Source organism: Phyllostomus discolor, chromosome 1 (assembly GCF_004126475.2).
Source record: "Phyllostomus discolor isolate MPI-MPIP mPhyDis1 chromosome 1, mPhyDis1.pri.v3, whole genome shotgun sequence".
NCBI classification, from domain to species: domain Eukaryota; kingdom Metazoa; phylum Chordata; class Mammalia; order Chiroptera; family Phyllostomidae; genus Phyllostomus; species Phyllostomus discolor.
The window spans coordinates 95,000,266-95,024,436 of record NC_040903.2 but is presented as its reverse complement, the minus strand read 5'-3'; the positions used below and the strand labels follow the sequence as shown (position 1 = coordinate 95,024,436).

Below are 24,171 nucleotides of genomic sequence, written 5' to 3'. Positions count from 1 at the left end.
GAAAGAATATGAAACAACTCATAAAGACATTTAATGCACACAAAAGCATTGACCTTGGAATACTATCTAGTGACAACAAGGAACAGAGTTTTGGTCATTTTTGAAAAGAAAGTTAGAGATGAGTGGCTGCCAGGTAGGGATAGCAGGGAGGAGGGGAGGAGATGGGTGTGTCTACACAGTGGTGGCATGAGGGAGACTTTGTGGTGAAGGAATAGTTCTGCATCTTGCCATGGTTGTTACACCAATCTATACATGTGATTAAAATGACAGAACTGTACACATACATGGTACTAATATGTGTTCTTGGTTTTGATATTGTGCTACAGTTACACAACATGTAACCATTGGAGAAACTGGGTGAATGGTGCACAGGACTTCTCTGTTCTATCTTTTGCAATTTTCTACAAATCTATAGTTAAAAATAAAATGTTTTTAAAAATACTACACCTTGCTTTAACTAAATACATGTATAATAAAAGTATAAAAACATCTTGATATTGTTTGAATTTTTCATGTTATATGGTTGATAATTCATATTTACAAAACAGTAATGGTGGTGACACCAACAATAAGAATTACAATAGCTTACAAACAAAAATGTTTGACCTAGCTATTGTGTCAAAAAATAACATGGACATGCAAATTAAACAAGATATTTACAAATTCTCTTTGCTTTGTGATAACTATGAACTCAATTAACTCCAGTCTCAGAAGCAAAGGGATTTCTGATATTCCAGCTTAAGCAGAGAAAACGGGTGATCATGACTTTGCACGATTCCCATAGACATGATTTCAGCTACCAGGAGTTGGTTAAATACCATCTGTCCCCCAAGAATGATTCAAATTTCAACTACCTGGAATATTCCATGTGAGTAATTGCTCAAAGTACAAACTTCTCTGCTGATTTTGGTCTGCAAATCACTACATAAGTAACAAATGTGCTTCATGATCAGTGAGCAATCACGTCACTTCTTTCAAAGTCTATTTGTAAGCAATCACTGAGCAAGTTATTTATTTCATAAACAGACAAGAAAGTGTGTAGTTGTGTTGTGTCCTTGTTTTTCCCAGTGATGACCTCAGACAACATTTCACAAAAATGGGTAGTCAAAAGAGGGAATTGGCCAAAATGATGAAAGTGCAGCTAAAAAGAAGGGAGGGTGGAGATAAGTGGAAATGCTGGTAGTAAAATTAGGATCAAATATAAATGCATTTATAGCAAGAATAGTTGATCATATGAATATAGACATTGTCACCATTACAGAGTCCAGTAAGAGGAGCTTAGTGAAGGTGAATGTAAATGAGGAAATAAATGGATGTAGTAAAGCTATCTCAGAGGAAGTAACTCCAGCAAAAAGACTCACACAAAAGAAATTCTCAGGGATGTTCCCAACATTAAAATGCATAGAATGAGAGGTGGGAGCAGAGCCAGGCGAAGAGTGGGGGCACTGAGTTTCCCAACAGCTTTAGTGCAAAGAAGGTCTAAAACCCAAAAGACTTTGTGTAAGAAGTGTGGAAAGCATCAGCCTCACAAAATGACCCTGTATAAGAAGAGTAAGCATTCCCTGTACACCCAGGAAAAAAAGGCATTATGTTTGAAAGCAGAATGGCTACATTGGGCAGACAAAGCCGATTTTCTGGAACAAGACTAAAACCGCAAAGAAGATTGTACGGAGGCTAGAATGTGTTGAGCCTAACTGCACATCCAAGAGGATACTGGTCATTAAGAGACACAAGCATTTTGAACTGGGAGGAGATGTGAAGAGAAAGGATCAAGTGGTCCTGTTCTAAGCTTTGGGATTCTTTTGATCTTTTATTTTTGAAAGCAAAATGTTAAAGCAGTAGAAAAATTACATGTATAAAAATAAATGCTTCCAGCACTTGGCTATTGTAAATTGTGCTGCTATGAACATTGGGGTGCATAGGTTCTTTTGGATTGGTGTTTCAGGGTTCTTAGGATATAATCCTAGCAGTGCAATTGCAGGGTCAAAAGGCAGATTCATTTTTAGTTTTCTGAGAAAATTCCACACTGTTTTCCATAGTGGTTGTACCAATCTGCAATCCCACCAACAGTGCACTAGGGTCCCCAACCTCTCCAACACTTGTTGTTTGTTACTTTGTTTATGATGGCCATTCTGACCAGTGTGAAATGGTATCTCATTGTGGTTTTAATTTGCATCTCTCTGATAGCTAGTGCTACTGAGCATCTTTTCATGTGTCTCTGGATCCTCTGTACATCCTTGGAGGAGTGTCTGTTCAAGTCCTTTGCCCATTTTTTGATTGGGTTGCTTGTCTTCTTAGAGTGGAGTTGTGTAAGCTCTTTATATATTTTGGAGATTCTACCCTTGTCTGAGGTGTCATTGGCAAGTATGTTTTCCCATACAGTTGGTTCTCTTTTTATTTTAATGCTGTTTTCTTTAGCCATGCAGGAGCTTATTATTTTGATGAGATCCCATTTGTTTATTCTTTCCTTTATGTCCCTTACTCTAGGGGACATATTAGTCAAGTGTTGGAAGCAACCTAGGTGCCCATCAGTAAATGAATGGATCAAAAAACTATAGTACATTTATACAATGGAGTTCTATGCAGCAGAAAGAAAGAAGGAGCTCCTACCCTCTGCAACAGCATGGATGGAACTGGAAAGCATTATGCTAAGGGAAATAAGACAAGCGGTGAAAGACAAATACCATTTGATCTCACCTTTAACAGGAACCTAAACAACAAAACAAAACAAACAAGCAAAATATAACCAAAGACACTGAAATAGAGAACAGACTGACAGTGACCAGAGAGGAGAGCAGAGGGAATTTCAGGGGAAAAGGGGAAAGGTTTACAGGAACAAATTTAAAGGACACATGGACAAAAACTAGGGGAGGTGGAAATGGGAGGGAGGGAGGTGGGGAGGACTGGGGGGTGGGCTGGGATGGGAGTAAAAGACAGAAAACTGTACTTGAACAACAATTAAAATGAAATTAAAAATAAATAAATAAATGCAGTGACATTCTAAATAAATAAACAAACAAATAAATAAAATGCATAGAATGAAATGTTGGAGGCTGATCAAAACTTAAAAAATAAACTACAATTCACCAACTCATGGAAACGATACTCCTTATTTATTATAAGTTAAATAAGAAGACAAGTATTTCTCAAAATACACTTAATAAGTTTTTACAAACAAATACAACACATTAAGTCTCAAACTGTCTAATGTTTTATATTATAATGTAGTTAATATTAGTTGTGCTCTTATTTTCATGTACCCATACATGTATAACTATGCATTTACATGTCAAAACAACAGTAGGGTTTTTGTTTTGACAAAAAAATTTTTATGATCACAGAACAATCAACTTTTACCATTGATTTTAAGATCGTTTGCAGTTGTTTTTACTGTTTCACACTGCTGTGGAAAGTGAGGACTGCCTACAGATGAAGAGGATAATCTACTTGTGCAAAAATTGAGTAATGACTACATCCCTGGTTAAGAAAATATATTTTCTATGTGACTTAGGAGGTAAATAACACAAACACGACCGACTTATGCTTCTCTACTAACCTTGTGTGCTGTCATTTGACCGTCAAATCCCCTTTTCAATGGTCCTTCACATATTTTTTAAGCAATGGAATCCTTACTTTAAATGAAATCTGAAATGAAACAACTTATTAAACAATAAATCAAGGTTATACTTAAATTTATTTTGTTTGAAAGCTAATTACAAACAAAATTAATAAGAATTATGCTGAATTGCCCTGGCTGGTGTGGCTCAGTAGATTGAGTGCCAGCCTGCAAACCAAAATGTCGCCGGTTTGATTCCCAGCCAGGGCACATGCCTGGGATGCAGGCCAGATCCCCAGTTGAAGGCACATGAGAGGCAAACAGTTGGTTATTTCTCTCACACACCAATGTTTCTCCTCTTCTCTTTCTCCCTCTCTTTCCATCTCTCCAGAAATAAATAAAATATTTTTAAAAAAAGAATTATGTTGAGTTAATGACTATCCATGAGAATTATAATAATTTCAACCTAAACATCCATTTTTTTCACCTGCATTTTTTGTTCATTATTCAGAGATACACACAGATAAATAGCTTCAAATGCTACCAGTCCCAGCTACCCTTGATATCTCTGAATGCTCCTCAATTAACATGAGATGAGTAATTTGCTTATTTGAGTACATATGTGAAACTTTTTTTGTTTATTTTTTAGGTATATGCAAAATATATTATATTATTTTTTATTGATTGATTTTATTTTTTATTGTTGTTCAAGTACAGTTGTCTCCATTTTCCATTTTCCCCCCACCACTGCCCCCACCCCAGCTATTTATGAAACTTTTAGTAATAAAAAAAAAAAAAAACTTGGATGGCTGCTTTATTCCAAAATATGTTCAAAAATGTTTTTTAAAAGAAAACATGAAATGATCATCAGAACTATAGATAAGAATTATTAAAAGGGGGTTTTAGTATGTTTTTTATAATGGCTAAATATTTTTAAATGGAATTGACTTAAATATTCAAATTCAGATTGATAGTTGTGCAAAGTTTATGGTCTGGCACAATTAACACCCCTTTGTTATTACAAAATCTTTTATTACAAAATCATAAGCATGTAATTCTGTAATATAACAGTATCACACTCAAGCATAACATATGACATTTTAAGTGAAATGTTCAAATTAAAACTATAAATTATTACACCCATATTTTAACCTTCCAACCACACTCAAGCAAGCCTTACTTCTGGTGGGCCCTGTATAAATTCAGAATGGAATATTAAGCATCCTGAAAAATTATGTTTAGGAAAAGTTTTTAATAATGAGAGGAAGTGTATATGATAATGGAAGCAGAAATGTTAAAATATGATATATGTAACAGAGAGATGTTTCTTAAAATGCAGTAAAATATTAAATAGTTATACAATACTAACAACTGTCCCTGGAAGGAAGAATCATGGATGTTTGACTGATTAATGTATAAAAGGATTGATACAAACATCTTAATACTCTCAACACTTTCCAAAATATAAATTATAATACATTTATTTTTAAATACTTCTGTAGTAAAAATTGCATAAAACAAAACCCTCTCTTTCCGACCTAGAAGTTGTTCTCCAAACATCCATGTAATTGGGCAACAAAGCAAGGACTCTTGCTGGTGAGGAACCTTCTGAGAAAGCTTATCTAGCACCAAACCTACCCATCCTCAGAGACTCAGTGTAACAGGGAGAGACAGGAACCTGTGATCTCCACCAAAGCAGCTGCCAGCAAATCCTGGGGCAACTCCTCCCCAACCCCACTGCCATCCCATCCCCCACCTCCTTGTACTCAAAGTGGAGAATTTACCAGAGTGGAATTTGCCTGTGGCTTCTGTGTCATTTCCTATATTTTGTAACAATTTAACATGATGGAAAAATATTAAATCATTCCTGCTAAATTTGGATATTTGACTTATCTAATAAAATATGTTATTTGATAAGGACCAGGACAAATTATTTTAAAAAACAAAACTAAATAATCAAAACAAACCAAATAAAAAGAAACAAAATCAGAGAAAATAGAAAATTAGCAAGTATCAATTTAACCTAAGTTATTCCTTGGAAGTAGCGTATTTGAAAACTATGAAGATATCAATGAACCTATGTTATTGGATTTCTCCATAGAAATCCATTACATAGGCATGTGACTTTTTAATAAATTCAAATAGAATAAGGCAGTAAAATAAAAGTAAATATTGTCCTCTACTCCAACCTCAAGCCTCACTTTCTATAAGCAAAGTTATTCATTTTGAGGGGGTCTCATAGAAATGTTGGGACATGTACAAGAAAGAACACACACATATTTATTTTATGCATGTGAGAAGCAAAATATGCCTATTGTTCTGCAGTACCTTTTCTGCCTTAAAAATATATATTGAAAAATCTTTCATGTTGGTGCACAAAACTTCATTCTTTGTAATAGTTAAATGTTATTGCAGGCGTGATTATACTATAAATTACTTAATAATTTCCTATTGATACATATTTAAGTTGCTTCCAGTTCTTACATTATAATCTGCAAAAATGAGCATACATGTACATATATTTTTGCACATTAGCTCCAGTAAGAGAAATTCTTAGCAATGGAATTGCTGGACCAAAAGCATATGTATTTCAATTTTTGAGAGATGTTACCAATTACTTTATATATAAGTTTACAATTATATATAACTGATACTCACAAGAATAGTGTATACAAATAACTCTTTTCCTACAACTTCACCTTGCAGTATTATTCTATGACTGTAAAGCATATACCTTGAAAATAAGTACCATTTCACCCAGAGTTAGCCATCACACCAGAAGACTTTGATCATGTATTCTTCCATGTTATTCTTGCTATTGGAAGTGTTCATCTAAGTTGTACAGTTGTTGAGTTCCTGGTTTGAGCATTAACTAACTGTGGAATCTAGTACTAATGGATTTTTGACACCCTCATTGTGATGGAAGGAATAACTGTATAATCTAATTTCCAGAATCTTAGCTATGTTAAAACTGGCTTGGATGGTATCGCTAATATGGTCATTAAAGAAATGTTTTTTAAAATAAAAAATGGTCATTCATTCTCAATAACATTCTTTTATTTTCATTTATATTATGTTTTCAAAATATAACATTTAAAACTTTTTAACATTCTTCATGCCCCCAAATAACTTTGAAATATTTATCAAATCTTAGAATAATATCTCCCAAAAATACATGTTTCAAAACTTAATAATGAAAATTAGCTTCCTAATTATTAGCAATTTAAAAAGAAATCATTTCTTACCTGAAAATCTTCAACTTCTCTAATAGCCTTTCATAAAAGTTCTACAAAGTGGGAGCTGTGAAATATATGGTACATCCAAGAGGGAAATCTTTAAATTTTAGAACAAATGCAAAGTAATGGCTCTTTTAGAAGAGAATTTTCTCTACTGCACACCAGCTGCAGGCACAGTCTAGTTATAGCCCTCAGGAAAGCTGTGCTGTGATCTATTAATTTACACCTACTGTGCACTGAATGAGAAGCAAAAGGCAACAGACTTGGCACATAACTTATGACCCCAACATAAAACAGATATTACATTTGCTAGTAAAAATACTTAAGGTGTGAGGTCTTGGAATTTGTAATGTGACAAACAATAAACAGCCTGAGAATTTATGTTATAGTCAGCTAACACATGATGCCAGAATGTCCTTAATTAATAGTGGAAGAAATGATTAGACCTTGAAAATTAAATCAAAAAATGCAACAGCTGGTAATCACTAAGATTATGAAGATCATACATAAATATTTCCACACCAAATCAAAGCATAATTGACATCAACAAATCAGACTACATAATACTTATTCTTATCCCTAAAAGTAGTACAGAAAAGAGCGGTGATTCTGCGCCACTTTTGGAAATGGTGAAGTCCTATGTCACAGGGGCATAATAATAAATAAGTATAACTTTCTTATAAGAAAAAGTCCATTTCACTGGGCAACTTTTACATGAGAAAATTCACCTAAAAGAATAATTCTATAATACTCAGACACTGTGGATACCACCCACATTGCTGACTACCCACACAAGTGCATCCAGTATTGCCTTTTGTCTCTTATCTTTGCTTCCTGGGGACTTCCCAAATAAATTAACTGCATCCAAATCCTTTTCTCAAAGTATACTTTGGGGGTAACCCAAATTAAGAAAACAGCTTAAATGTGAAAAAGTTTACTGTTCTTTCTTAAAAACAGTCAGAGGTGTATAGTCGAGGGCTGATAGGGTAGTCCTGCCATCCTCAACATGTTGCTTTTTCATTTAATTACAGGATGTCCAAATTGGCTGCTCCACCTCTCCCCACTTCCCAACCTACAGAAAAGGGAAAAAAGCAAAGAACACACAAGACCACTCCCAACCAACACCCTGTGAATTATGAGGTTTTTCTATTCTAGCTGACAGGAACAGGCTCTTTCCTTAACCCTATGTGAGCCCTGGATACCATTCCTTCCCATCCTTTGGCTGGTTCTTTTCCTGGCTTCAGGCAATTCCCTCACATGTATGTGCTGCTCAATACTCAGCTGAGTTCTCTAGGGCCATCCTCTGCAGATCTCTGAAGATCATCATGACCTTTGTAAAGGTGGAGCTAGCCAGGATGAAGATAGGGGTGCTCTACATCTAAAACAGTAGAAGACTTTCACCTGGTAGAGGAGGAGAATGGGTTAGTATGGGTGACTGAGGTGTAAAAAAATTCCCCTTACTCATCCTCTCATAAACTATATTTGGAGGTCTCGGTACCAAGCACAGGTACAGGTACCAGGAAGCCCCACAAGAAATAGTAAATTACATATGGATGTCCCTGACCCTTGGAAGAGTTCCACAGAGCTGCTCTCCCAATTCTGAGGATGGATTCTTAGACTAAAATAGACAGTTTTGCAAGAGCCACACAAATATAACTAGGACATAGGGGTGGACAATGAATCTTTTAACCAGCTTAAAGGAACTCCAGAATTTATTAGTATAAATAGCATTTCTAACTCCCACCCCTAAAACCTATTTGCATCCATTGATGTAGCCAGTACGTTTTTTTTATTTTAATTTGTTTTTAGTTGATAACAGAAAAGGGTCTGTGATTGGCACAGGACTCAGAGGACACATGAGTAAACAGAAAAGAAAGGATGGGTCTGTCCACTCTTAAGGCCCAAGAACTAGTTTCTTTTGCTACTTTGGGGAGAGAAGTTCTGAGAAAAACTAACAAAATTTACTTAGAAAGATTTAGAACACAGTCAAGGCTACTTTAGGGCCAAAAAGAAAAGTATTTTATCTGCCTCTTTATTAAGATAATACTTTGTCCCAATAGAAGGGCAATGTTTATTTAATGATAACATAGGAATGTGTGGAAGCAGGGTCTCTCATGCAGTGTTCTGAAGATGGCAAATAAATGAATCCTTCTGGAAAGACAATTTAGCAGAATGTTACAAAATTTATAAGGCATATCCATTTAACCCAATAATTCCTCTTCTGAGATGCTATCAGAACACTATCATACATGTCCACAAAAACGTACACACAATTATTTTCATTGTATTATTTGCCTTTAATAGCAAAATATGAAGAAGCCACTGTTATAGGTTGAATTGCATCCATTAAAAAGATGTGTTGCTCTGGCTGGTGTGGCTGTTTGTTTAAGCATCATCCTATACACCAAAAGGTTAAGCATTGGATTCCTGGTGGGGCACATACCTAGAACACAGGTTCAATTCCCAGCAAGGTACATGTGAGAGGCAACCAATCAATGTTTCTCTCTTACATCAATATCTTTTCTTCTCTCTCTCTCTCCATTCCACTATGCCTAAAATTATTAGTATAAATAGCATTTCTAACTCCCACCCCTAAAACCTATTTGCATCCATTGATTTACCCAGTATATATTTTTTTCATTTTTATTTATTTTTAGTTGATAACAGAAAAGAGTCTGTGATTGGTACAGGTCTCAGAAGACACATGATTGAACAGAAAAGAAGCGATGGGTCATATATTCTATAAACTCAAACAGTAAACTAAAATCAATAAACATATATTTTTTTAAAAAACATATGTTGGAGGCCTAACACCCAGTGCTATAGAATGTGATCTTATTTGGAAATACACTTATTACAATTAGCTAAAATAAGGTAATAATCAAGTAGAATGGGCCCTAATCCAGTATGATTAATGTCCTTATAAGAGGAGAACATTTTGTAAATACAAGCACACATGCAGAGAAGACAATCTGAAGGCACACGGGAAAAAGATGGCCATGTGACTGGAGTGATGCATCAACCAGCTAAGGGTCACAAATCGTTGCCAGCAAACACTGTAAGCTAGAAGAGGAAAGGAAAGATTTTCTCTTAGGGCTGTCAGACAAGGTTTGGCCCAGTGGACACCTTGCTTTCAGACTTCCAGCCTCCAAACTATGAGACAATAAACTTCTTTCTTTTAAGTCACCTAACTTGTATTACTTTATTACAGCAGTGCTAGGGACTCACATGACTGCTTATATGTAAGAGAACAAGTGAATTAACTATGGTACAATGACATCATAAAATAGCATCCTTAAAAACAGACCAATATGCACAGCCAGTTGCTGCAGCTGACTGGCCTGGCTAAACTCTTCCCATTAACCTGCCAAGAGCAATCAAGGCTCAATGACAAGAGGAGGGTGTACTCAGCCCACATGGTGGGCAACCTTGAGTACCCAGCTTGGGTGATAGGGGAGGCTGTGCAACAGGACTCCACAAAACACCTACTACATTAGGCTATGCTGCCAAGACAGGGAGTCAAAGAAGCTCCCCTAACACATAGAAATAAACACAGAAAGGCTGCCAAAATGAAAAGACAAAGAAATATGGCCCAAATGAAAGAACAGAACAAAATCTCAGGGAAAAAAATTAAACAAAATGGAGATAAGCAATATATCAGATGCAGAGTTAAGAACACTAGCTATAAGGATGTTCAAAGAACTTAGTAAGTACCTCAACAGCATAAAAGGATCCAGTCAGAAAGGAAGGATACACTAATTGAAATAAAAACAATTCACAGGGAAACAACAGTAGGGTGGATGAAGCTGAGAATCAAATCAATGATTTGGATAATAACAAAGGAAAAAACAACCAACAAGAAGAGTAAGAAGAAAAAAGAATCCAGGAAAACAACCTCTTCCAAGTTCCTGGAACCAAGTTCCTGGAAGGAACTTCTGGGACAACCTCAAGCTTACCAACATTCACATCATAGGGGTACCAGAAGGAGAACAGAAAGAGGAAGAAACTGGAAATCTGTAATATTCATGGGGATATAAATTATAATATAGGAAATGGAGAAGTCAAAGAACTTACATACATGACCCATGAACCTGAACAATGGTGTGGGGATTGCCTGAAGGAGTGGATGGTGCTGGGTGGAAGGGGGCAAGGGTGGAAAAACTGGGACAACTATAATAGCATAATTAATAAAATATAATTTAAAAATAGACTAATATGTATATCTAGTAATAAATTACTTTTAAAAAGTAAATGATATAATAATGTATATGAATAAGAGAAATAAATCACTTATTTGTATATGTATTTGTGTGTATGTACTATTAATATTTTATATGCTTATTATATGTACACATGCACACACTCCCTTGTGAGTGAATTAAAAGAATATAGACTAAAAGCTTAACCATGTTTTGTGCCATGTTCTTTGATACTGCTTCAATCTTTAGTAAGCAGGAATGTAGTTGTATCTATTTTGTATAATTTTAAAAGAATATTTTAAAAATAATATTAAGCACTTTCTTAAAATATTTTTATTAGATAACCATATTTTTGGCTAGACACTGTAAGACTAAAATTAAAAGGAACTGTATATAAACACTGTACCTAATCCAAAAGTCATTTCTGACAGGCATACAGGTTAGCAATTCTGAAATTGCTATACCTGTATATTGGGATTGAACAAATAGGTAAATGTATGGTTGATGATGGGAGCCAGGCCTCTCACTGTTGGAAAGGAAGAACATAAGCCAAAGAAAGGAAAGCAAGAATGAGACATGTGGTGCTACATTAGATTTGAATATATCAGTATAAAATCACTTAAGTTAATATAGATATAGAAATATTAAAATAATTTAATTATACATAGGTGTAAATACAGTTTGTATATACATATATTTTCTAGGTCCATCCACTGTGAGGGCCTAGAACCAGTGACCCCACAGTACCAACAAACATATTCGGTTTCTAAACCTTGGCTTCTAATACCATTCTCCAATAAAAGGAACCAGGTCTTTGGCAAAATGACCAGTTCAGGTTAGGGAAAATACAAGATGATTCTGGAGAAAATCAAAAACAAAAAAAAAAAACAACACTCAAAATAAAAGAACATAGCAGCCAACATGAAAGAACTCCCACTGGGTAAAACTAGAAAAATTAAAGCAATGATTTAAGAAATTTATGCCAGTATTTTTGTGACTAGCTAATTTCACTTGAGCACAATCTCCTCAAGGTTCATCCATGTTGGAGTATGTGTCAGTGTCCTAACCAGCTTGGGCAGCTGTAACAAAATGCCATAGATCAGGTGGCTTAAACGACAGGCATTTATTTCTCATTGTTCTGGAGGCTAGGCAATCTGAGATCAATGTGATGGCATGGTCAAGTTCTTATGAAGACCCTCCTCTGGGCTTTTAGACTTCTTGCTATGTCCTCACATGGTGGAGAGATAGCTCTAGTCTCTTCCTCTTCATAAAGGGCACTAATTCCATCATGCAAGCCCCACCCTCAAGACCACCTATAAATCTAATTGCCTCCAAAGGCCCCACTTCCTAATACTATCACATTGGGGATGGGGATTTCAACGCATGAGTTTTGAGGAGCAAAAACATTCCATCCATAGGAGTCAGTTTCCTTTTTTTTTAAGGCTGAATTGTGTGTGTGTGTGTATTCTACATTTTGTTCATCTATTCATCTATTAGTGGACACTTGGGTTGCTTCCACTTCTTGGCTATTGTGAATAGTGCTGTTATGAACATGGGTGAGCAAATCTTTTTGCAACCCTGCTTTCAATTCTTATATATATATATATATATATATATATATATTTACCAATTCTTTTGGATAATACTTATATATAATTCATACGGTAATTCTATTTCTAATTTAGGTCTCAGGTTTAGGTCTTTGATCTATTGAGTTAATTTTGTTATATGGTATTAGATAAAATCCAATACCCAACTGCCTTTCTTGCATTGAATGGTCTTGGCATGCCTGTTGAAAATCATTTGACCAGATATGTGAGTTTATCTTTGGATTATCTAATCTGTTTCATTGGTTTGTATGTATGTTTTTATGCCAGTACTATGCTGTTTTGATTATTATGGCTTGATAGTAAGTTTCAAAATCAGGAAGTATAAGACTTCCAACTTTGTTCTTTTTTCAAGACTTATTTGGTTATTCAAAGTCCCTTAAGATAACATACAAGTTTTAACACATTTTAAATCTAAAATTATTCTAAAATTAAAAGTATCAAAAATGTTATGGATATTTTTCTTTGTCAACAAATACGGGTATTTCTATGCATTTTGATGACTACTAAATACAATATTGTATGGATACACTATGATTGATTTACTCAATTGTTTATTAATAGACACTTGGGTTTTTGCCAATAGTGTGCTCTCCAAACTGCTTCAGTGAACATCTTTGTGTATGTGTCTCTTCTAAGAAGGGCTATTACCGTTTTAGAAGTTAGCACTTGGAGTGAAACAGCTAAATCAAAGGATATGCTCATTTTAAATGTTAACTTATTCTAAACTGTATTATACATTAGTATTATCAGTTTACATTCTATCAACAGTGCATGAGAAAGTTTGCCCTTCTCTTCTTAGTGTGGAGTTCTATCATTTTCATCCTTGATAACTTGATAGGCTGAATTTTTAAAAATTTATCTTCAATTACAGCTTTCATGCAATGTTATTTTGTATTAGTTTAGGGTGTGCAGCATAGTGGTTAGAACAGCATATACTTTACAAAGTGTTCCCCCCAATATTTCCAATATCCACCTGGCACTATACATAAGTTATTACAATATTATTGACTATATTTCTTGTGCTGCACTTTACAACCCCAGGACTATTTCATAACTACCAACCTGTCAATGGACTAAAATTTTATATCTCCTGTTGCTTTACTGCATTCATTTGTTGTCACCTAAACCTTAAAAGTGAATGCTCCATCCTCAGATTATGATGTAAATTCACAAAACTTTGACTTTCCCCATTGTCTTCAGTAAAAATGTTTCTTAGTTGCAAGCCATAGAAACTGACTATGACTAACTTTAGTAGAAGAGAAAGTATCTTTAGTAGGAGATAACTGGCAGAGGCTGAAGAATCAGATGTTTTAAATAGGAGATCAGGGCTCTAGAGGGTCAGATCAAAAAATCCATATCAATGGTCCTTGAACAAGAAAAGTTTGATAAACAGATTGCCACAGAAGCAATAAATAACCATCTGCCACCCTTTGTGTCATTTATTCAATATTCCAAAGTGCTGAGAGAGAAGTGTCCAATAGGCCAGGTCTATCTAAATCACATGCCTGAGGCTTGGCTGCACCAGGCAGATGGGAAACTGACCTCACCTCTTCAGTGTCCACAGTGGGGAGCTAGTCCTGTCTCAGAGCATCAAATGGATGTCTCTGTACAGACAGTGGGGATTCTTCTCCAACAGGGAGGTGAGAGGACTATTAAAGACAGACTGAAAAAGTACAGAGAAGAAGAAGCATAACTAGTAGGCATAGAATAGACAGAGATAAAAAATGGTATAGGAAACAGAACTCAAAGAACTTATATGTACAACCTATAAGTTGTACATATAAGTACAACTTATATGGGTATATACATGAACTTAGTTCATGTCCATGGGTACAACCATGGACATGAACTAAGGGGGACAGAGTGCTGGAGGGTTGGGGGGTACAGGTCAGAGGGGGGATAAAGGGGGAAAATTAGGAAAAGTGTAATAGCATAATCAATAAAAAATACTTAAAAAAAAGACTGACTGAGATGCTGAACTGCCCCCTAATTGGCAAATGTTTGCTAGATGTGGAAAAAAAAAACAACAGGCTTTTCATGTAACAAACTTTTTCTATGTCTATATTAAAGATTAGATAAAAGATACTAAGTGGATTTTCCTTCAGATTGATGTTATGGGTACCCTTAATGTGTATGTAGATTTTTTATTAGATATTTTAGACATTTGATATCTTCAGCAAAAGCTAGTATACAAATAGACACATGAGTTTATATTTCTAATATATTGCTTTCTATTGGGTATTGAAACTTTAAAGTCTCCCAGTGAATCCAAAAATCTAAAAAGATTACAAAGTTTGATCCTAATAATAATATTCCTGAGGGAAGAAACTTCTTTCCTTAAACAAATTCTACAAGCCTATGTTTGAGACTAAGCTAACAAAACAAAACAAAAAAATCATCATGACATTACACAGTTACCTGGTCAAAAAAGACAAATCTGCCCTGGCTCGAGTGGCTGAGTGGTTGGGGCGTAGTCCTGTCCACCTAAAGCTGTGGGTTGACTCCCGGGGAGGGCACATACCTCAGGTTGCAGGTTCCATTCCTGGTCAGGGCACATATGGGAGGCAACTAATTGATGTTTCTCTTTCTCTCTTCTTCTCTCTCTTTTAAAAAAAAAGACAAGTCTATAAATTTATAAGTATAAAAGTATGTGACTTGCTCAGGCTGGTGTAGCTCAGTGGATTGAGTGCAGGCTGCGAACCAAAGTGTCACAGGTTCGATTCCCAGCCAGGGTACATGCCTGGGTTCCAGGCCATAACCCCCAGCAACCTCACATTGATGTTTCTCTCTCTCTCTATCTCTCTCCCTTCCCTCTCTAAAAATAAATAAATAAAATCTTTCAAAAAATAAATAAAAAATGTGACTTAATTTTGTAGGTGTTTTTAGCCTTTTGAGAGACTAGAAGACACATAGTTCATCAACGTTATTTACTTTTCAGCCAGTGATTTGAACCTCATGAAAATAGTTTCAAAAATGGTAGAGAAAATGCCTAAGACTCCATTCTACTCCTCATTTTAAAGTCACTACCCTGACCCTATTGAAACTTGGTTAGCCAGATGGAAATTACATCTACGGTGAAAGACAACAATCTAAATCATCAGGAAAAAAAACTGTGACATATTATAGAACGAAGATGTTCTAGACCTAATTAAAATAACATCAAATATCACAAAAATTATTTTTAAAATCTCTGAGTTTTTAGTCAAATGGAAGGGTGAAAATTCATGCTATTTTTTATTTTTATATTTAATCCTCACCCAAGGATATAGTTATTGATTTTAGAGGGAGAGGAAGGAAGGGAGGGAGGGAGGGAGAGAGAGAGAAACATTAATGTGCAGTTGCTGGGGGCCATGGCCTGCAACCCAGGCATGTGCCCTGGCTGGGAATCAAACCTGCAATGCTTTGATTCGCAGCCCGTGCTCAATCCACTGAGTTATGCCAGCCAGGGCTAATTTGATATTTTTTAAATATAAGAAGTACCAGTGAATCACCAAACCTAATGCAAAGACCAGTAAGTTTCCAAAGTAGCATTCCAGTTTTTCATTGATAACTCCTTCAGATTTAGGGATTCCATGCAAACAAACCCACTGGCCAAAACGAGATAAAGAAACCCATGACCTCTTCAAATGTTGGTTCCTGTAGTCAAAACAGGGACTGAGTAGGAAAGACAGAAAAGAGAGGGTGGAGAGTCAGGTATGTATTATGTAGACATAGAAGGCTGAAATCATAGACTTAAAGACACTTTCAGATTTTCTGGAACAAGTCAGACACTGAGCAATAATGAACTAACACTTTACTAGCAAAATGAAAGAAATATTCAAAAACAGTAATCATGCGGAAGGAAAAATAACATAAAGACCAACTTTTTCTACTGTTTTTCTAGGATCAGTCTTGGCACCCACATAAACTATCTCTCTGGATTTCTTTCTATTGTATACTGAACAATGATCTCATGTCATCTGTGGCATATGTGCATAGGTTAGTGATTATTCTATCTCCCTGTTGTCAAACAATAAAAAGAGTAGAGAAGGTTGAGTTGCAATGTCCCAGGTCTAAAAATGGGACCATTTGGAAAGGCAGCTTTCCTGTGGAACCTGTCTCCTCTGACTGAAATCTATTCAGTGAAACTGTTCGTTCCTGACCTTCTGCCCCCTTGACACTGATCTGTCCTAAAGAGGATGCCAATATATTGTCTGTCAAATTTATGTTAGAAAACCATAGCATAAGGTCCCTATTTCTATATTGCACACAATGCTTTATGTCAAAGTTTGATAAACATGAAATCACATTTTCAAAGGTTAAAAAACAAGTGTCAGTCAGTCAAATATAGTTGACCACTGTGAGTGTCTCACTGGTTGACCTCGAACTCTTCCATGACTCTGAGGTCAATGATATGTCATTATAGGAAGAATTTCTTATAGAGTTATGATAAGCTCACTTCTTTGACTATGATCTTGACATTTGAAACAATTTTAAGTTGTCTATCTTCAAACACCTACCAAGAAGATGAAAACATAAAGCTATAAAGAAATCAATCTTCCTTTTAATTGTGCAAAGAACTAAATTTTCATGCAATGAAATTGATCTTAATAGGAGTTATACATGCATATCTATGAGACAAAGAACCCTAAGATTTCAATAGAACCTAAGACTCAATAAAAGAGACAGAAATATATAAGAAAAACAAATAAATGTTCAATATTTACTGCAGATTCCATTTCCACCTCTATGTTATTTATACATAATAGAAGAAAGTTAGCAGGTAGAATTATGCAAGTATGTCTAAAGGTCTGAAAGAACTGTTTGTTAAGTTCATCTTTTATTTATTTTTTATGGCTATGGTATTCCATTGAAGTATTACCATTAATTTACAATATGACACAAAAATATATCAATTAATGCTATCCAAAGGTTGTCAGGGTCAGTTTTAAAATCAAATAATAAGGGATTAAATATAACACAAGATAGGGTTACTCTGTTCAGAGTGTAGAAAGTGTTATATACTCAATTACTCTCAAAATGCAGTTTTATTTCCTAGAAATAATGATTGCTAGCTAGTGTTTTATTTTTTTTGTCTGTATGGTTTTGCCTACTAAAAAAAAAAGAAAAAAGAAAAATTAATTTGCATTTCCTTTTCTTCAGTTTCTCCAAAATCAAAATTATGAGCCATCAGGGAGACTTTAATGAATGGCATGGATCTGTTGTAGACCCTCACAAATGATAATAATGAACATCCTTATGTTTTTTTATCCTCTGAACATTAAAAGTTAGCTTACCATCCTCCCAGGGATACACAATGGGCATAAAATATATCTTGTAATTTCTCAACTATGATTTAAAAGAAAATGATATATACTTGAGTGTTCTGCAGAGGTACAAGGGCATAAATATAGGCTGCTGTCCTATATATTAGTTAAGCTATGTATTTTCAGTACTTTCAGCCATGTGGTATTCTGTACTGTATCTTTTATATCAGATGAAATGTGACTAAAAAAATGTCAGGAAGTTAGGCAGCTTTATTATTATTTAGCAAACACAGTTTTCTTTGACACATTTGAGTTTCCAACTCAGAAAATCGAGTTCATTACACTTCAGAGTCCATGTATGTTTCCTTATTGCCAATTGTTAAGACTTGGGTAAAGACAGTCCCTGAGGGGAAGACAGCCCTTAAACCCTATACTTGGTAACTTTAGACTCACATCTACTTGCAGGAGAAATACATGACAGATCTTTTGTTCTGTATTAGCAGGACATTGTCCCAGTATATGAACACATGCAAACTACTCAGGAAGGCCTTTGAATATTTAAGGCAAGACACTAGTGGCTCATCCCAGTGGGAACCTCAGAAAAGGGGAACCTGATTAAATTTAATGTCATTGTCACTTTTTTTCATTGCGAAGAATTATATAGGTAGCCATAGCTACCACACTGTTCAGACAGCATGACCACAATATTCCCCCTCAGAGGTTGGCGTCAAGGACTGAATTATTCACTCAAAGAACGTGATTCATTGCTGGATGTGGTTCTTACAAGATTAAAAGAGTCATCAGTATATAAAATACACTTACATAGGCACAAAAGTAAAACAAACTATTGCAATCTTTTGATAACTGATAAGGTTTTAAAAGAATAATATGTTTTTAAAAACTGTATTTTGAATATACTTGGACTGAGCCCATCTCCCTCTCTCTTTTTCTTTTTATTTAAAAAGCAAATTGTAGTTAAAAAGTTTTAATGTAAATTGTTGGAGTTTAGAACAAGATGCTCTCCTTATTCCTATTCTTTTAAAAAGGGAAGCCATTCACTCAATACTTAATTATGCTCTTCTGTGATATGCAGCAACTCTGGGTAAAACCTACCAATTCATAAAAAGATTGCTTGTTGAGGAACAGCAAATAAGCATTGTAATAGCCTCATAGCACTTACCAATTATGTTGTTCTTTATTAAAATGTGGTGTTTCTTAAGTCTCTAAATTCACAATTTTCTGTATTTTGGGTAAATACTTTCAAGTGTGTAAAGTCATTTCTAAACACATACTTTACCTAGTTAAGTCAAATAAATATGTTTTTTAAGTAAGATCATTGAGAATTAAAACTTCATTCTTGCTTATTTGCCTAATCAAATAATATCATAGAAGAAAATATGCTATTATTTAGCCATTTATGAAAAATTTCTTAAACTTCTTTTTTTTTTTACTTTTATCAGACCCTACACTTTAAAAGGCAATAGAATAGTAGTGAACGTCAGCTGCTGCCTAAAGCAGTCCACCAAAGAAGTAACTGGTAGCTTTTGATTAACTCAGGGGACTAGGAACAAGCTTTCACTTACATAATGTCAGTTTCTCAGTTCAAACGAAGTCCATGTGGTCCTGACTGAAAGCCATGCCACCTGAGTGCCATTCACTGGCGTTTATAACATGAACTGGAGGCAAACTCAGTCTGATTAATGGTGGACACAAGTCTACAACCCAGCACCCACCATCATAATTGGCTCCCTCGTTTGAAGTCTCTGGAGACTGAATGGGCAATGGAATTTGAGCTACCAACTTATTCTGGTCTCACCAGGGAAAGATGAAGGCTCCCTGGTGGGGCTACTTGGAGAAGCCAGTAATGCTGCTATTGTGCCTTAGACCTGTCCTGTAGATAAATAGAGAGCTTTCCTCTGTACAAGTATGCCCACATTTATGCATCTTTGAAACACCAAGTAATTCATTTTAAGGGCCTATATAGGGCTTAAGTAATGTTCTTTTATGATTGCCTTCAAAATAAAAGTGTGAATGAGCGTCTTTGTTCTAATCTACTTGGTAACAAATTGTGTTAGAAACTATAAATTATATTACAAAAGAACTTAATTCATAGTCTAATTAAAACCTAATTACATTATCTTCTAGTAAAATTTTATTTACTATGATAAAATCACATCTATAATTTTCTTAAATACAATCTTATTCTACAGTATGAAAACATGCTAATATCACATTCAGAGATCATAATTTCTTTCTATTAAAAAATCTCTGTATAGGTTCTACATATTGATTATTTACATTAGAAGCCTACAGAGATATCACTTATATGAAAGTGGGGTTGATTAACATGGAGTTTCAGAAAGGAAAACTGTAAGCAGAAGAAACTTTGGAGATGCAGTGTTGCCCTGGAAGTACCAGTGGATATTTTCCTCAGTGAAATGTTAAACAATACGCCTTCAATAATAAACTGACAATGCCTTTCCCGAGGCTTGTGGTGTGGTCACGGTGTTGATCTTGTCTTTTCTTCTCAATGTGCTCCCATACCAGAGACATTACAATGGTCATTCACAAAAACTACAGTACGGAGAAGTTAACAGGCTTCTTCTGCAATGTTTCTTTCTTCTATCTGCAGCTGGGGGTTTACAGCTGGTGTCTTTTTCTTTTCTTTCTTTCTTTTTTTTTTGGTTACCTGAATGGATTTCTGCTTCTTAACTGTACCAGCTTGCCAGTCATTGTGATGATAGGTTTAGTGAAAACATTTTAGTGTCCTTTGGCTTTTGAGTTACCTTTTACCCTTTAAACAGTTTTAAAGCAAGTTTAGTTAATACTGAATATTTTCTTATTTAATGCCCTTAGGTTCATTTCATTTCTTTTCTTTCTTTCTTTTTTTTTTTTGGCTGGGTCAGTTTTCACTTAGCATTTAATGATGTGCAAAAATTCTTTCCATAGGATAATTTTTGTGTAATTATTAAGCTTTTATATTTTGGAAAACTAGAGATTGGAAAAGCAAAACAAACAAACAATGACAAAACACTGGTAAAGTCCAGGATTTTGGTCATTAGCAATAGCTACATAATCCAGACAGTTCATCTGAGAGAGTTTTCGATACTTATTATTTGAGAGAGTTTTCGGGTACTCATATAAAGAAATAACACTAAGCTCCGGCTTTGTGGTGCTTAGTGTCATTACTTTATACAAGTACTTGTAACTCTCACAAATAATAAGTATTGAAAATGCCCTCAGATAATAAAATGACTAATAATTGTAAATAAAAATGATTGAGAAAGTTTTTAAGTAAGGTCTACATGTAAAGGAATTTTTTTCAAGTGGCTATCAACAAAAAAGAGATTCTTAAAAATTGAATTATTTAATCCCAGTCTCTGATATTATATCTGTAAATGTTTATGGCATTTACAGAAATAAGAAGAAATGAAGCATAAAATAAGTAAAATTAGGCTCTCTGCTTCTTAGTCTATATTCTTTCTAGGACTAGCTATGGAAAAGACACAATCCATGGTCACTACTAGGATTGTTCAAAACCAGACAATGAAGCACCATAAATTTCAGTGTGTAAATGAATGACTCTGTGATCTGGGTATTTGTAGTAACAACAGCTACCATTCATGATGTCCCTATTATGTACCAGGCGCTGTACATAGTACTTGATACTCTAATATTAAATTACTTCTCACATTATCAAACCTCTGAGGTGGACACAAATATGTCCATTTCACAAATAAGGAAACTGGTAATTAGATAGGTTAAGTAAATTGCCTCAGGAATATAATTATCTAAGAGGAGAATCTGAACTCACATCTGCCAGATTTAAAAACCCTTACTCTCAAATGCTGCATTATACAGTCTCCCAATATTTTTATTAAAAATTGGATATTCATTAATTGTGGATTTTTTTATAAACTATTACCGAAATATTTTTCCTTGGAAGATAACCCCTGGCATTTCTTAACATTGTCTTTGATTTGTATTTATTGACAAACCTAAGACTTACCAGATAGGTAACCTTGAGTGTGCCATTTTTCCTCTCAGAATCTCAACTCTATCAGCTCAAAAATGAGTTAATTTAACTAGATGAGTCTCTAAAAGTTTGTATCAACTTTTATCATATGACGAACTATGTTAAAACTCAGTGACATAAACAAAAGTAACCATGAATTAGCTCATGATTTTGTGGGTAAGAAATTTGGGGGTGAGCTCAGATGATGGTTCTACGGCAGTCCTTGGTTTTAGTTCAACCTTCTTAGTTTGCCTGGGACTGAGGAGGTTCCTGGGACATGGAACTTTCCGTGCTAAAACCGGGAAATTTCCAGGCAAACCAGTGTGAGTTGACCACTGTACATATATATAGCTGGAGTCAGTTGGTGTTTAAGCCTTTACTCACATGTGTGGAGAATGGCTGATTATCAACAGACGCAACAAAGTAAGTGAACCACAAATATCATCCCGCCAGCCTTGCTCAGCTTTGTTCATATCATGGTGGACATGTATTTCCAAAACAGTGAGGAGGCAAGTCTTAATGAGCAGTCTCTATTTCTATTACATTTGCTACTCTCCCATGGTTCAAAGCAAGTCATATGCCCTAGATTCAAGTGATGAAAAAATAGTTTCCACCTCTTTATGTGAGGCTATGCAAAGTAAGAGAAAAAGGGGTATAGAGAGAGAAAGAAAAAAATTGTTACCAATTTGCAATCTACTACAAGATCATTTTCCACCTAGAAAGCAGGATTTCTGTGCTTATCTGCATGCTCTGTCCAAAAACATCCATGGCAGTAGCAGGTCTTAAATAGCAGAAGCCATACTGTAACAGTAGGAAATTGTAACAGTGGGAAATTATAACCCACCCCACCATTTTTTTGACATTGTTTCTGTTAAGAACTGACTCTGACTAATATGTTGCTTGTAGATGAACAGACTGTTTTTATAAGAATCCTAGGAACTAACTTCAAAAGATACAGAACCCAACTTCAGGCATCCCAACTCCAGCAGATTTGCTGACCTTTGACTGTGGAGCCAGGATGGTGTGAAGCTGGGATGACGTGAAGCTGGGATGACTAAACCAGCATGATGCATACCGACCCATCACTTGCCTTATTGGAATGGACTGTGCCCATCTTCACTAAAGAACTTTGCAACCCCCTCTGTTGATCTCTTTGTTCTGTTCCCCTCTCCCTCCTTACCAAAACCTCTGCCTCCACTGAGAAGTGGAGATGGGCTTTGGGACATGAGTCTCACATCTTTCAGGTGGCTGGCACCTGACAATAAACACCTTTCCTTTACATCAGCACCCGCCTCTCAAGTATTGGCTTGTGTAGAGGCAGGCAGCCGGACCTGCTTTTGGTTACGATATTCCATCTGTAGCTATACGGTCCTGAGTGAAAAATATAGACAGTTAACTTGTCCCAGGACTGCTTATCCCACTTAATGAGTTTGCTTGGGTCTCTTAGTAGCAAACAGACAGAGATTACATTTGCAATAATGATCTTTGTATCATTGCTCTTCTCTTAACTTCTCAAAAGAAGTTAATATATTCTCTTAACATATTAAGTCTAAAGACATTTAAAACTGGAATTGTGTACACTGTGTAATATTTCTGTGTAGTTTCAGCTATGCATTAAAAAGGGCCCCAAAAGGGTCAGTGACCTAAATCAGTCTGAACTGAGGGCAACCTAACAATAATTCTTTCCCAAATTGGAAAGATCTTTATGAAAAGGAGGAAAAAGGAAAGAAAAGGAAGTGAGTTTCTCATAATGGAAAATATGGATTATTTTTATAAATAATGTATAAGTATACATGTACTGGATATTTATGTATATATATTTTTTAAATTTATGTATATTTTAAATATTACATCATTTTGCCCTGGCTGGTGTGGCTCAGTGGATTGAGCACCGACCTGTGGACCAAAGAGATGCAAGTTGGATTCCTGGTCAGGGCACGTGCTGGGGGCATGCATGCAAGAAGCAACTGACTGATGTTTCTCTTGCCCTCTTCCTCCTTCCTTTCCCTTCTCTCTAAAAATAAATAAGTAATTTATATATATATAATATCATTTTATATTGTATTTGTTATGCAATTTATCTCATTTGTAATACAGGAGTCAGGCAGATGATGCAAATGAATGAATTCAGGGAAGTAACTTGGTGCAGTAAGCAACAGAATGGAGGGGAATATAGTAAAACGGAACCAGACATCCCATTTTTTGTGGCAGCAACTATTACTAACTTCTTGGTCTACTTAATTATTTACAGGTAGAATTAGAGTCCAATGTTCCTTCTAGTTTTTAAACAGAAGCCAGTAATGTACAAT

General features: G+C 35.3%; 1 pseudogene; it reads left to right on the top strand.

The window, feature by feature from the left end:
- The first annotated feature begins 1,406 nt into the window (after nt 1–1,406).
- Nucleotides 1,407–1,833, top strand: LOC114491983 (annotated as a pseudogene).
- The last annotated feature ends 22,338 nt before the right edge of the window (nt 1,834–24,171 follow it).